The 13,324-nt window shown below is 39.2% G+C and overlaps 1 protein-coding gene across 11 annotated transcripts in view; it reads right to left on the reverse strand.

Moving 5' to 3' along the window:
* The window catches only part of lingo2 (leucine rich repeat and Ig domain containing 2), an 867,433-nt gene that overhangs the window by 223,817 nt on the left and 630,292 nt on the right, over nucleotides 1-13,324 (reverse strand). For 8 of the 11 annotated variants that reach the window (XM_062974162.1, XM_062974163.1, XM_062974164.1 and 5 more), the window contains one exon: nucleotides 1-13,324. This exon is cut by the window's left edge and continues 23,048 nt beyond it; it is cut by the window's right edge and continues 49,877 nt beyond it. The exons of the other annotated variants lie outside the window; for them this stretch is intronic. The gene's annotated coding sequence lies outside the window, so the exon portion shown is untranslated. 11 annotated transcript variants of the gene reach the window in all.

The raw sequence follows: 13,324 nt of genomic DNA on the forward strand, positions 1-13,324 counted from the left end.
TTTAAAAAGTCTATTTGTTAGTCATATTTCTTTACCAGAAATTATATTCATGAACTAGCAGGTTAGGAAAGTACAATACATGTAGCTGGCTCTATAGGCAACAATAGACAGACGATACCAGGTAACTATTAGGAGTGGAAGAAATATTCAAAAATACTAGGAAAAGAGTATTGGGAGGTGAATCTTGGACTGATGAGAATCTTTGCAATCATTCTTCATGGACAATGGGTTTTTTGTGTTTTGGGCAACAGGCTCTCATTTTAACATTTTTTGCAGAGTAAGACCTAAATTATGAACAGGTTTCAAAAGCTGCACAATTTTTAATCCTTTGTTTTTGTGACAGCAAGAAAATTACTAAAACTTTTCATTTATTTTAAGAAGAAAAATGGTGAAGAATTATATCGTTACTGGCAGCACAGGCAATCTAAAGCATTACTTAAGTATTATTTTGTAAGTGTTTACAGAAAAAACAAAACACTATACAGTCTGTGCGCCTCCGTTATCCATTAACTTCTCCTTACATGCTTGGTTTAAGAGAGTCAGCATGGTGTAGTTGTTAGAGAGTTGGAATACAACTCTAGAAGACAGTGTTTGAATTTCTTCTTGGCCATTGAAATCCACCTGGTGACCCTAGACAAGTCACACTCTCTGAGTCTCAAATAAAGTCAAAGGCCAAACACTTCTGATCAAAGCTTGCCAAGAAAACCCATGATAGGTTTGCAATAGGTTCACCATACATCAGAAATGACTTGAAGGCACACAAGAACAACATGTTTGGTTCAATACTCCGCTAAGAAACCAACAGAACAGGAAGCTTTTAGCAAGATACAGCTTCAAGTTGTCTGTATCATGTTGAACATACAGAACAATATGACACAAGCATATAAAGGCCTGCATCAATAACTATTTTGACTCCATGCCACCACTATCTTTTGTCTTGATGTATTTCTTGCCGATATGCTTATAACACAGGTTATAACATGCCAATATATGCTTCTGAAACTGGACGTCACTCTTAGAAAATCTTGTTTCTTCCAGCAGTACAGATTTATTTTCCAATGGGATTGTGGAGAAAAGTGCTAAAATGCTTACATTCTGGCATTTCCAAGTATGAAAATGGCTTTGCTCCTTTTTAGTGGTATGTGTAACTACCTACTTATGTTTTGAAAATAAGATTAGGTCAGTAACCAGCAAAGGTTCAAAGGATCCAAAGAAAATATGATTTAAGTAAGTACAGTAAATATGCTATAAGTGACTGTTTTTTGTTTTTGTTTTTGTTTTTTTTTGCTTAAAAGGAAACATTTTGGAAAGTCAGCTTGAATCAAGGTCATAACACCAGGGAGAAGAGCAACTTTTCCCCAACTATAGTCATATGCACTTTAGCTACTGGTCAGGTACAAAACTTGGCAAAGTTGCTTTTTAGACTACAACTCTTGGAACACTGAGACAGGAGGACTTCTGTGTAGTACAGTGGTTCTTAACTTTGGTCATCCATAACGTTTGGACTTCAGCTCCCAGATATTCTGATTATCAATCAAGCAGGCCGGGACTTCTAAGAGTTGAAGTCAAAACATGGAGGAAGTCAAAATTTAGAGGAACAAAGGTTGGGAATCACTGGTTAAGTGAATTCTGGAAGATGTGGTCCAAAATACCGTTCCCAAGTTCTGGTTTTATAGGAGAAGAAGAATACTTATAACTGGTATATCTTTTGGCGAGACAGAAGAAAAGAAAAAAAGACGTGCCTGACATCAGTTTTAAAAGATCTAAACATAGGAAGCACCATGGAGGAACAGGTGAACTCCATCTGAACTATGACATACCTCCAATCTAAAGTGAAATCTCACTTTAAGCAAAAAAAGAAATTGACATGTATAATATGCTTCTACTATGAGATATGCAAAGCTCTTAGGATGTACTACATGGCTGACATGCATTTTATTTTCCCATTTCTGTATTACTAAAAAAGATGTGTCCTACTGAGTACTTTCCTCCTGAATGCATATTTAAAATGCAGAAAGGGAAAAGTGATGCTTGAAGCAGTGCTTAACCCTCCTACTCCCCAGTGAAATGCCCTTTTACCATGTTCCACGGTACTAAGCTTGTTCTTTTCCAAGAAGACTAGCATGAGCAATGAGAAAAAATGCTGGGAAAGAAATACCTGAGCGTCCTAGAGCCAAGGGGATTATTTTGATTATCACTGAATCTTATGCACTATAATTGCGCTCAACAGTTTCAGAGCTAAGACATCAAGAGGTTTTTAAAGTGTCAAAGTAATCTTTTCCATGTTAAATTAGAAATTTTCACCTGGAATTTCAACACAGAATAGCTGGATTTGCGCTGTGAGGTATATCAGGACTCTGTTTTCAGATGTCAGTTGTATGCTCTTCCTTGAGATAAGTGAAAAACTCATTGAAATATAATGGGTATGTATAATTGTAATTGAGATGAAAATATAGATGTAATGATTATAATAAATACAAGACTTCCTCTTCCTTGGTGACATAGTAGACATTTGTCTAGATCTAATCTACTAACAAGAACTCCACTACCCTCATTCTCTTTTTTTATTTTCTTTTATTTTTGTGTCAATTTCCCCCCTGAAAATGCTTAATAAAAACTTATAGGAAAAAAGATCTCTTAAGAACTGTATCACAAAAAAGTCTCAGAAGCCTAAAACAGCTAATCTGTACTCATCCATTTTTGAACCTGGAAAGTATCAAATATGTTCCATAGCACTACTGCTTTCCTACAGGATTCCCCACTAAAGACACCTATATAACTACTATCTACTATTTGAACATGTCTATCTGTTTGGAGGACCAAATTTCCTCCAACGTTGAATTAAATGGAAATTATTAACTTTGGACCCAAGCTATTTAGCATTGCACAGTTATCAAACACATTTTTCAGTTGGGCCAAGGAGTGCATTGATAAATACTGAGGAAGTGTAAAATAGGTACAGTAATTTCACACTATCAAATTGCATTAAGAAACCTACCTGCTTGTTACATTTTGGAAAAACCTGAAACTTTTGTTTGCAAGCAGCTCGATATAAAACAGATTACAGTACATTAATCTTGCTAAAACCAAGACACACATGAGTATGATTGAGCTTATTTTTCCCCGCCAAAAGATGTAGTTGGCAGACAATTCTAAGCTGGAGAAAGCTCAGCTGCAAAGACCTGGATAACTGCTGTGTTCTGAGAATATAACAGCAAGAGCAGGTTCTGAAATTACAGCTTTGTCTTTCAAGTGCAAAGAATATTTCGAAGCTTCATCTCAGGAGAAGTTATTCCTCAGCTACATCTGGATTTTCCAAACCCTGCTGATGCCTTTTTTTCATAGAGCTTGGGAACAAGGCTTTACCGGTCATAACATCAGTAGTAGCATATGACTCTTGTGGGATAACAAGGATATAATGAAGTTCATTTAAATATGTAATCACTGGTTGAGAGTCAAAGGGTTCAGCAGTTTGGCATTGGACTATGGAGACTTAGGACCTCATCCCATGGGGGGGGGACTATTTTGTTTCATTCCTAACCATCGAAGTCCCATGCCTTTCTCTATTCAGGGTTGGCCACCATCCCACATCTTTTCCCCACTTTTCCGTGTTTCTATTTGTCTTCTGTCGTTGGGAGTCAGATAGCACTCAATTTCAGAATCCCTAGTCCCCTTCTACACTGTCATATAATCCAGTTCAGAGGAGATAATCTGGGTTTTATATGGCTATGTAGAAGGGGCCACAGTCTTTGCTCCATTTCCATGTGCTGATGCAACAGAGTCTCACAGGCAACCATGTGATCACCTCCATGGGACTCTGATTTAGCAGTGTAGAGAAATTGAGAGATGGACAGAAGACTGTATCTGATGAGGTCCTAGGGTTTGATCCTCTGCTCGGTTATGAAACTCGACATGGTGACCAGGAGGAAATCACACTTTCAGTTTCAAAAAAAGGCAATGGTAAATATTTTCTGAACAAATCTTGCCAAGAAAACCCTATAATAGGTTTGCCTTAGGGTCATCATTGGTCAGAAATGACTAAAAGGCATACAACAACAGAAGCAACAGCAGCAGGAGCAACAACAACAACAACAACAACTGGTTACATTGCTACATTGTCACCACAGCGGGAATCATTTATTTGTTCCAGTTGTGGGGAAAAAATTGTATGTAAATAATAACAACAGTAGCAGCAGCAGCAGCAACAGATACTCTTAAAAAATTAAGTTGTTTTTTTTTTAAGGCATTGAGAGATTTGGGACCAATTTTGGAATTTTCAAAGGGTAAAAAAACTAACAAAATAAAAGCTAAAAATCAATGCATTGCTAACATGTTACCAGTAGGTCACTTTTCAAATAATAATTACCTTCAAAGAGCAAACAGACAAGTAATAATCAATAATGAATTTACGAAGTCCCACAAATTGCTCTTGTCAATGAATGATGCCGCAAGGATCCATGCACAAAGAACTGAGTTTTCCCCAATATTACTGTCTTTTAAAGTGATAAAATTGGAGCTAGATGATAGAAAGTGAAGAGTCATTTGAACCCAGGTTCAAGTCTAGCATGCCAGCTAGTTAATAATACATCTCTTAATAAAAATACAGAGGGTACGAATGCACTGTTGTGCACTTAATACACCTACAAACTGAGTCATACAGGAGTTATAGCAACTCTTGACACCTCCCTCCAGGAGAACCACTTGGCATTTTGGGAACCATGAGAATGTGTCAGTGAACTACAAATATTTAAGAGAACTACAGCTGCAGGTTAGAGTACATAAAAACAATACTCCTTTTTTTATAACATTTGTTGACTGACCTTTGAAATAAGCAGAAACAGATACCAAATCCCTCTGCATGAAGACAAATTCACCACCGCTCCTTGGAGGCAGGTGTTTATTGTTATTTTCAGGCTACTCACTTTTATTGATCTCCTGTCCAAAAAAATCTGTAGCAAGTAAAATACTTCTAGCTGGCATAGGAGTTCTCTCCTATGATTCCAGAAAAAGAATGATTTGTAAATTAATGGCTCACTGCTAGAATGCATACATTTTTCGATCATCAGAAGTGACAGGACTACTGGAGGTTTTCCTGTTCGGCTAATACACTTCGCAAATCATTTCTCCAGCTTTCTTTGAAGCACTGTCAATAACACACAGTAACACCAATCAGGTTGTCTTCTCACAGAGCAAAAGGGCTCTGTGGGGGCACAGAAACATCCCACGGTCCCACCATTCAAGGCAACATGAACCACTTGTGTTTACAAATAAATCACAATAGCTAGATCTAAGAAAACAACTTTATTGATCTGCATTGAAAAATCAAGACCATAGTTAACTAAGCGACTGAGAAGAGAAAATTGTTCCTGTTGTTATCAGGGCTGGCCCTGCCTTAGGCAGTGGTGCACTGAAGGTAACTAATTTCTTCTCTTCCCCTCGTTCTGTCGGGGACCTTGTCACTCTAGAGGGATGCTGCTGAGCTAAACAGTTTTCTCGAGCTGGGAATTTTCTACTACAGTAGAAAGAAGAAATGGAGAAGCGTGCTGGTTCTCAGTGGTTAGAGAAGAAAACCACTGCTGTGTCTGCTACCCACTGAGCCAGCTCATTGTTAATGCAGTCCTCTGCCCAGCTGTCTAGGGGTACGGTAATCAAGCAGGACAACTCTCAAATGCATGGCATGAGACCACAATTTAACCCTGATGTTGCAATCCATATTTGCTACAGAATCAGCTGGTTCCTGAAGGACCAGCTCTTAGCATCCTTTGAGCCAGGCTTTATGGAACAGATGACAAATGTCTCTTATGCACTGAACCCAACTGTAGCACTTTCATGCCACTTTGTCATTGCTCTATCATATGGAATCCTAGGATATGACAACTGAAACTACCTGTACTGTAGCACAGAAAAGTTCTCAGAGACTACGTTTCATTGTGAGGACCCTCCGGAAAAAGCTAGCAACTTATAGCAGACAGCAGAGCTGACTGCAGACAGCAAATTGGTATGGTTTAATGTTCTGACTCAGTGTAGAAGGAAATTTCCTATGATCATACATGATGGTTCTGAAGGGTACAGTTTTATCACTTCCTCTTCTGGGTCTGGTGATCTGTTACCATAGCTGGATCCCATTCTTCCTTGGGCAGACAGTGGGTTATGTAGGGTGCAGTGGGTGACTAGGCAGTCGGCTATAGTTGCCCTATAGTTTGGTGTCATCTCAAGTTTGCAGACAACACCAAACTTGGAGGGATAGCTAACACTCCAGAAGACAGGAGCAGAATTCAAAACGATCTTGACAGATTAGAGAGATGGGCCAAAACTAACAAAAGGAAGTTCAACAGGGAAAAATGTAAGATACTTCACTTAGGCAGAAAAAATAAAATGCAAAGATACAGAATGGGGGACGCCTGGCTCGACAACAGTACGTGTGAAAAAGATCTTGGAGTCCTCATGGACAACAAGTTAAACATGGGCCAACAATGTGATGCAGCGGCGAAAAAAGCCAATGGGATTTTGGCCTGCATAAATAGGGGAATAGCGTCTAGATCCAGGGAAGTCATGCTCCCCCTCTATTCTGCCTTGGTCAGACCACACCTGGAATACTGTGTCCAATTCTGGGCACCGCAGTTGAAGGGAGGTGTTGACAAGCTGGAAAGCATCCTGAGGAGGGCGACTAAAATGATTAAGGGTCTGGAGAACAAGCCCTATGAGGAGCGGCTTAAAGAGCTGGGCATGTTTAGCCTGCAGAAGAGAAGGCTGAGAGGAGACATGATAGTCATGTACAAATACGTGAAGGGAAGTCATAGGGAAGAGGGAGCAAGCTTGTTTTCTGCTGCCCTGGAGACTAGGACGTGGAACAAAAGCTTCGAACTACAGGAAAGGAGATTCCACCCGAACATCAGAAAGAACTTCATCACTGTGAGAGCTGTTCGGCAGTGGAACTCTCTGCCCTGGAGTGTGGTGGAGGCGCCTTCTTTGGTGGCTTTTAAGCAGAGGCTGGATGGCCATCTGTCGGGGGTGCTTTGAATGACATTTTCCTGCTTCTTGCAGGGGGTTGGACTGGATGGCCCATGAGGTCTCATCCAACTCTACGATTCTATGATTCTATCTTAGTGGCACCAGTTGAATAAGAAGGTGTTAATAAGGAACACATCACATTTGTAATTAAAGCTGAGTTCAGTTTGGAAGACATAATATATGTTCATAGGAAGCTTCCTTCCACACTGAGTCAGACATAACTACAACAATCATTATTATCTACATTTGCTGGCATTTTTTCCTCAGGTTTTTAGGGAGACGTCCCTAGATGCCAGGCATTGAGCCTGGGACTCTTTTGCATAAAAAACATATATTATGCCATGGAACTCCAGCTCTTTCCAAGAACTTCTGCTTGTAAGCTGCCTCATTTAGCAAAAAAGATTTCATATGAGCATGGTTTGTTTTGAGTCAGACCACTGGCCCATTTAGTTCAGTGCTGTCTACCATGACAAGCTGCAGCTCTCCAGAGTACTATACAAAAATCCTTCCCAGGTTGACTCCTGGATATGCCAGAGAAAGTTCGGATCTTTTGCATGCAAAGTGTGTGTTTGAAACCATAGCACCAACATAGTTTTTTTTATAAGTCAAATATAACAAAATGAATTCATTTGATCCAAAAGAAGTAGGAATATTTGCTATGCAAGAAATGATTCATTACCTGTGGATCTGGGCCAGAAAACATGGCAAGTCATGATATAATAGAATATCTCAGCCAAAATGTGAGGCATCAGGGTTTCATCTCAAAGCAATTTTAAAGAACGTGAAATGTGGGTGGCAGAAAAAGAATTATATTCACTTTTTCAGAAAAACAAAAGGTATTTTTATTGCTAATTTTCTTGGAAGAAGAGGAGGTACTGGGATTTCTGTAGAAGCAGTAAATATATATTTTGCAGCAGCCTTTTTCTTCACATAGTGGAAAATGATTATTTCAACTTGTTCTTGGGGTAGCTTGGACTAATAAACATCTAGTTCCAAATTTAGATGCTTAAAAACATAATCAGATTTAAAGAATATGTTAAAACAAAAGCTAATTAAGACCCGGGGCCCTTATATATAGTGAGTAGCACTGATTAGATAATATTTAGTTCCAATCCATATTTTTTAAAAAGGTAAGATGTTATGAAAACATCAGCTGTAAAATATTAAAGGAAATATACCTGGGATAAAGATAAGTTGAGGAGATTCATAGTGCCTTTCTACAGATTTTTCATCACTGAACTCAATGACACAATTTCAATTAGGTTTGTAGAATGGAGCCTTAGAATCAAATCTTGTGCATAAAGCAAGTCCCACTGGATTTAGCAAGACTTATTCCCCTAGTTGACATGCATAGGTTTTCCCTGCTAAACATGATACCCAAAGGTACCAGGTCCCATCTGATCTTGGTAGTTTAAAACATCAGCCCTCATAAGTACTTACATGGGAGACTATCAATGAAAACCAAGTGCTGTAGACTATATTTCAGAGGAACCAGCAAAACCGCCTCTAACACAAATTTCCTAAGAAAACTCCATGAAATTGATGGAGTCATCATAAGTTAATAAGTGACTTGATGGCAAAAAATAATAACAACTCATGATTTCAAATTGAACTGTACCACAATCCAGACAGCAGAGTTAAGATAATTTTACATTCGAACTGAGTGTGGTTGTTTTTCATTCTGATTTTCCATTTGTATGATTAGTCTCCCCAGGCATTACTATGTTGGTATGCTTATTCTGGTGTTGTGACTGGAACAAAATATTACCAAGTCTATCAAAGGCAAGAGACAATCATCGGCCCCTACTGGCAGCATCACATACTACCTTTCTAAGTTGAAAGAAAGACAATAAAGAGCAATGTCCAAAGCAACCGTTTCTGTCTACATCAGTGGTTCTCAACCTGGGGTCCCCAGATGTTTCTGGCCTTCAACTTCCAGAAATCCTAACAGTTAGTAAACTGGCTGGGATTTCTGGGAGTTGTAGGCCAAAAAATTTGGGGACCCCAGGTTGAGAACCACTGATCTACATGGTTTGTATTGAGGCAAGATAAATATATTGAGTTTCATGACAGCAAGCTATCATACAAATAAGCAATCCGAGAGTTAACCTAGGACATCATTCCATGAGCAAGGGAAAGTGGAAGCTACCATCTTATTTCGTTCCCTGACGCTGAGGTTCGTCTTCTGGGATGGCGAGCCATCCCACATCCTTTCTTCTTCTTTTCCCCGTCTTTGCCATTCTGGGCTTTGTTTCCATGCACTGCAGAGTCCGACCGGAAGTAGCCATATGACGTGATTGCCTCTGTGGGACTCCAAAGTCCCTAGACTGAGAAGAGAGATCTGTGATCACACTCATCTATTCTCTAGACTCCTTATGATGTCCTACCCAATGGATTCAATTTTCCGATGAGCAAAGAGAAGAGGAGAGCTTACATGTCTGACTTTATTCAGAGCTAAAGTTGGTTGACAACCATGCCTTGGATCAAGAGGAGGCTGGGAACTCTGCATTTAAGATGACCATGAATCATCCCATATGACCCTAAAGAGGACAGAGAGAGGTGCTGCACTCGTCTACATTAAAGCAGAAACAATGAAGAAACAGGACCTTCCATGCTGCTCTTTAAAAAGGAGACTTGAATTGTTGAGCCCAGTTCTATTGATTTACCTCTAGCTATGGCTGATGCCGCCTCTTTGTTGCAAGACAACTGAATCATTATCTCTGCTCACCATAGTTTTACACTTCTGATTCTCTCTCTTCCTGACATTCAGCTTGTTCCTTGCCCTCTCTCCTTCAATGACTCCATACTAGTCTTTGCAGGTTTCTCTGTTCATTGCTGATTTTTTTGTGCTCAGAATCTGGACATTAACTGCATGCTCACTGTTACAGATGTCCTGCATTTGAGCATAGTCTGGCTTTGTTTCTCTTTTGTTTGTTCTCCTGAATTACTAGTATACTCTCCAAGGCATTATCCACATTGAATGTATTCTCTGTCTCATTCCTCATACTGTTTCTATTTCTCCAGGCTGCAGCTCCTGGCTAAACATATTTTCCTTTCTCTTCACTTTCTTTTCTCAACAGTGCCATCCATCCCCCAGCTATAATCATCTTCTCCCTCCTTCTTAGTCCATTTGACGATGCAGTTTCAACCTTTTTACTTGCAAAAGTTTATTTGTTTGGATTTCTTCTCATACGTGCTAAAGCAGTAAGTATCAACCTGTGGGCCCCAGGTGTTTTGGCCTACAAGTCCCAGAAATCCCAGCAAGTTTACCAGCTTTTAGGATTTCTGGGAGTTGAAGGCAAAATATCTGAGGACCATAGAATCATAGAATCATAGAATAGTAGAGTTGGAAGAGACCTCATGGGCCATCTAGTCCAACCCCCCGCTAAGAAGCAGGAAATCACATTCAAAGCACCCAGTTGAGAACCACTGTGCTAAAGTAAGTGCTTCCAAAATGTTAAAGCAGATCTTGAAAAATGTATATTTTTCTGTTCAAAACAGAACTTGGAAAACTTTCTTTTGCTGAATTATAGCTCCCACGTGGTCTTCAAAGCACTGCTTCTGATGGTGTGAAAAATAGAGCTGGATTTGTTTGTGCCTGTGTGGCATTAGTGGTAGGAAAATGTTATTTCCAACTTGTTAGACTTTGAAGGTTTTTAAAAACATAATGCTGCAAGCAAATGCACCTGGTGCTTAATTTATATCATGGTTAATGATGCCCCAATGACTTTATGAGGAGCCTATACACACTACACAAATATGACTTTATCATATCAACCTGCTATTCTCCTACAACTACATACCAGGTTGATCACCTTTGATATGACATCTTTCTTCAATAGCGCAACTGCATCAATTCATTATTCTTCCTCAAACTATCATACTTCTACACATGTTCATATCCCCATCTTCCCGCACTACTGCAGTTCCTTACAGTTTAACCCTTATTTTTTTATTTTTAGCATAATTTCAACATTAAAAATAAATAGCAAAGATGTGTATAATATGAAACAAAAACAGATAGCTTGGAAATAGTGAGAAGGAGAATCCCACCTCCTCATGTCATGTTACTGCAGGCATGCTAATACAGAAATGGAAGGGATCAATTGCACCAAGGTAGGTGACATGAATACAAGCTATTGATGGACTTTACTTAGCAATAGCTAGGGGAGGCAAGGTTTATCTGCTTTGTTCCAAATTAATTCTCGTTTGGATGCCTACGGTAAAAGTCCGTCAAGGCCTGCATTTTGGGCTCTGTCTGAAAGGGCCCTTAACAATGGACCTGTTCTGATTTACAAACAATTTCAACTTAAGAACAAACCTACAGAACCTATCTTGTTTGTAACTTGGGGACTGTTCTAACTTCAAATGCAATTATTTGGTTCTTGGCAGGGGGTTGGACTGGATGGCCCATGAGGTCTCTTCCAACCCTATGATTCCATGACTGCCTGCACTATTATTCCATGTTAACTGCTATGGTTCCATTCTATGAAACTGTGAGAGTTGTAACTTAGTTAGAGGCACTGCAGTGCTCTGGCTGAGGATTTTAAATGTCCTTTATAAATTGACAGTCCCAGAAATTCATAGCCCAGAACTATATAGTTAAAGTGGAATAACACTGCTATAATTCTAGAGTGGGAATGGTCTGCCTCCTCTGACATTGTTAGAACATTGTAAATTGGTCTCAGGTTAGAGCCCTGAACTCTTGAGGCTTGGGATTTTCTTGACTTCGTAGTCCCCTTCACTGTCTACCAGACCTAATCCCTGTTTTCTGGTGCCCATTACTGATAAACCGTTGCCCTGACTCAAAATTCATTAGCATGTCTTGCTACAGTTGTCATCTTTCAGGCATCAATTGCTGCCTGTCAATCTCTAGTCTTTTTTTATTTATGTATTTATTAGTCACGCATGAAATTAGTCCTTTAGGTGACATGCAATGATTTAAATGGAATAAATAAATAAAAAATAAAATACAAATCAATGAGGTATCCAAGCAAAGCCAAATTCATCAGCATGAAATTACAAATGCATACAACAGAGTGCAATACTTCCCTGCAGGCAAAAATAAAACAACTAGACTTCAAAAATCAAAAAGTGGAAAAAATAATATTCAATATCACTTTTTAAATAACACCTTCAAGTGTTTTCTAAGTGGTATAAAATGTTTTCTGAACAGATGTTAAAAGACTTGGGTGGAGAAGATAGAAGGGAGAGGATAATAATTGTAGGGTTGGGTGGAATTCTAGAGGAACAGCATTTGACAAACTGGGGATGACACAATTAAAAAGACCTTTCTTCTTATTACCTTGTCCCAGCATGCATACATCTTAGTGTGGTGGAATGCATAGACCCTGCTCATATCATTTCACAGGTGATATTATTAAGGTTTGCTATGAACTACCTTTTTTCAGCTTTGCTTTAGTAGAAAAAGGCTTTGTGTAAGCCCTAAAGCTACTGCACATTTTTTTAAAAAAATGTATAGAAGTAATCATAATCAACTTATCACATTGAGAAATTTCTCAGTCGTAGGACACTTCAGCTTCTACTCAAACATGGAGAGGCACTGAGCTCATCACATGAGTTAAACTACTTTGGGTAGTCATACATAACTCTCCATGGTTGAAAAGTGTCCTGAAAGGAGGCACCTCTGGCAATCAACCTCATCAAACTGAGAAATTTTCCCCTCATAGGTCACTTCAGCTTCTTTTCTAACATGGAGAGGCATGTAGCGCATCACATGTTCCATGATTGAAAAGAAGCTGAAATGTCCTGAAAGAAGGTAACTCTTAACACAGGGCAGCAATCTTATTCAGAGTTTCTATCTCTTATCAGTAGTTTAGCACCCGCTCTGTCTACCTTTTGTAGGGACCTAAAAACATGGATATTCCAATGTGCATTTGCAAATGATTAGGTTCTGTCTGTGATTGCCAGATCCAATTAAAATCCAGACTGGTCTCAGCACTTCACCCCAGCCCTGGCCCTACAATCTATTTCTGCACAAGCCCATGCCCAGCCCCGCCCCCTCTAGTCTTGATATGCTCACTATAGTCCTGGTTCTGGTTATTGAGATTGGTTTTGATTTTAATGTGTTACTACTTCACTGTTTTTGGTTGCCTGGTTGGCTTGTTATATGTTTATTTGTGTTATAAATATGTTATTATTTGGTTGACTCTGTTTTATTGGGCTTGGTCCTGCTTGTAATTCATCTCGAGTACCTTTGGGGAAATGGTGTCGGGATACAAAAATAAAGTGGTCATCGTCGTCATCATCATCATCATTTAATAACTTATTAATCGCCCTCCATCCACGATGC

Source organism: Anolis carolinensis, chromosome 2 (genome assembly GCF_035594765.1).
Source record: "Anolis carolinensis isolate JA03-04 chromosome 2, rAnoCar3.1.pri, whole genome shotgun sequence".
NCBI lineage: Eukaryota > Metazoa > Chordata > Lepidosauria > Squamata > Dactyloidae > Anolis > Anolis carolinensis.